The 2,835-nt window shown below is 40.6% G+C and overlaps 1 pseudogene; it reads left to right on the forward strand.

Annotated features, from left to right (window-relative positions):
* The first annotated feature begins 1,665 nt into the window (after positions 1-1,665).
* On the forward strand, positions 1,666-2,161 carry LOC114905603 (annotated as a pseudogene).
* The last annotated feature ends 674 nt before the right edge of the window (positions 2,162-2,835 follow it).

A 2,835-nucleotide genomic window follows, 5' to 3' on the forward strand; every position in this document is an offset into this window, starting at 1 on the left:
AAGGTGAAGCTCTGGGCCATTGTAAGCTGATGGCTTGATATTATTTAGTCAAAGAATTCTTTATAGTTCATTTGTTCTTCTTGTCCAGAAGACTGAGTATGATAAAGAGTATAGCAAATTATTGGTTTAGTGTTTACAGAGCTCCTACATAACCATAGAAATGAAATGACTTTCCCTATCAGACTCCAGATATTCAGAAATTCCAAAGGTTGGGATGTTATAATTCAGTAAGTCTTTAAAACACAGAGCATCTGCTTTAGCTGCTAGGAACACTTCTGGCAATCCAGACATCATATACAACATAACTGATCAATCTCTTCTGCCTTCTGAAGGTGAAAGCTCTATGCTATCAACGGAATGTGTTCTCCCCAAATTCTTATGTTGAAATCTAATCACCAATGTGATGGTATTTGGAAGAGGGTCTTTGGGAGATAATTAGGGCATGAGGGTGGAGACATCATGAATGAAATTAGTGTCCTTATAAAAGAGACCCCATAGAGCTCTCTCGCCCCTTATGCCACGTGAGGACACAGCAGAAGAAAGCCGTTTATGAAAAAAGAAGTGGACCATCACCTGACATTGAATCTGCCAGCACCTTAATCTTGGACTTCCCAGACTCCAGACCCATGAGAAATAAGTTTATGTTGTTTATAAGCCACCCAGTCTGTGCAGTATTCTCTTATAGCAGCCCAAATGGATTAGGACACTCTATAAAGTCTATTTGCCACCAGATCCCAAGTAACAATGTCCTAAGTAGACTTATTTGCCTTACCTTAAGTGTTTCCTGTAAATAATTTTTCTGACAAGCAGCACACCTTTGTATTATTTCTTGAATTATTTGACCCTTATTCCAAATGTGGTACAATTCCAAGGTTTTCAGTATACTCCTTTTGTTTGAATAAGGTTGCTGGTGTCATGAAAAAGCCATCCAAGCATATAATAAGTGAGATACAAGAATACTCCTAGAGTGTAATTCCCATATTCCTATGATATTCTTCATAGCTCTCCTTGGTTTCCAATTTTCTAAATCTTGTGGAGTTGTGTATTTCTGAAATTGTAAATAAGAGTTCTTGGATAGAAGTAATGGGGCTTCAATTTCCCCAGTCAAGACCTAAGTAGCCCTTTCTGTGGCTTGGTGTGCAAATTAATTTCCTTTAGATATGTCATGTTGTTGTCTGTTATGAGTTCTACAACGAATTTCAGAAATCTGTTGGAGAAGCGGGGGTGACTAATAAATCAGCAATTACGTTTCTAGTGTGATATTTCAGTTACTACTGCTATGAGAAAGTTCCCTCTATTCCTCCACATTTGTTCCATAGCATGACAGATACCAAATGCATATTTACTATCAGTATAGATATTCACCTTAAGATTCGTGGCTAATTTAAAAGTTTGTATAAGAGCTAGTAGTTCCGATGAAAGTTCACAGCGCAGCGGCGGGTCTGGCTGGCGGCGGCGGGCGGGAGGCGAGTGCCCCGTGTGCGCTTGTGGAGATAGAGGCGCGCTCGACTCTCGAGGCCTCCGTCACCAGCTCAGCTCGCTGCCCTAGGCGAGGAGGGCGGCTTGTGGGGTTGAGTGGCCCGAGCTGAGGGTGCGGAGAGCTCAGGGTGGCGACAACAATGGCGTTGATATCGGTGGTAACAACAGCCTCAGCAAGCCGGGAAGATGGAAGGGCGGATCGAGCTGGGAGATGTGACACCACACAATATTAAACAGTTGTAGAGATTAAACCAGGTCATGTTTCCAGTCAGCTACAATGACAAGTTCTATAAGGATGTGCTGGAGGTTGGCGAGCTAGCAAAATTTGCCTATTTCAATGATATTGCTGCAGGCGCAGTATGTTGTAGGGTGAATCATTCACAGAATCAGAAGAGACTTTACATCATGACACTAGGGTGTCTGCCACCATACCGAAGGCTAGGAATAGGAACTAAAATGTTAAATCATGTCTTAAACATCTGTGAAAAAGTTGGCACTTTTGACAACATCTATCTGCATGTCCAGATCAGCAATGAGTCTGCAATTGACCTCTACAGAAAGTTTGGCTTTGAGATTATTGAGACAAAGAAGAATTACTATAAGTGGATAGAGCCCGCAGATGCAGGAAAACCTCAAAGTCCCTTCTGGCCAGAACGCACATGTGCAAAAGACAGACAACTGAACAAATTACAGATGAACTTTCTTGCACTTGCTTGTCGCCAAATAAAAGAGATGCCCATTGATTCCCCACCCCCCTCTTTCTTTTAAAGCTTTCCCCCTTCCTTGTTCTTGTTTTTCCTCCTTTCAAAACTCCTTCCCTTTCCTCTAAAGGTTTTAAACTTTTAAGGACTTATTAATCATGTTTGAATTGTTTTAGTTTTCTTATTTTTGTGAGGTGGTTTGACTGTAGGAAGGAGAAGGTATAAATAGATCTGTCTAGTTTCACAGATAAGATATATGGTCCCAAAAACTTGTGTCAATTTCATTTCTTTTAATGTCCTGCTTTCACATTGAAGGGCAGAGTCTACAAAATACTGTATAATTCAAAGGACAAAAAGCAGCAGCAGCAATATCTTGTTCTCTAACTCATAGATAAGTTTAGTGTGTTTGTGGTACTTTGGGTTTTTCAAGATTTTGTGGGATACCAATCCCTATACATTGCCTTCACTCCACCTTTTGTCCTTCTGAGTATTATCTCAGAAGTTGGACCATTGTTATCCTTGTAAGAAATACTAAGCTTATTTTGTTCTGTTAAGCAGTTATTTCTTCCTTCCTCGCTGGCGGCTGAGGGTAGGTGGGACAGTTTGAGTAGGTAGTATTATACTTTTGTCTCAGCATTTGAGTTAAACTGATTTT

Source organism: Monodon monoceros, unplaced genomic scaffold, assembly GCF_005190385.1.
Source record: "Monodon monoceros isolate NGI ecotype Baffin Bay Population unplaced genomic scaffold, NGI_Narwhal_1 Super_Scaffold_22, whole genome shotgun sequence".
Lineage (NCBI taxonomy): Eukaryota > Metazoa > Chordata > Mammalia > Artiodactyla > Monodontidae > Monodon > Monodon monoceros.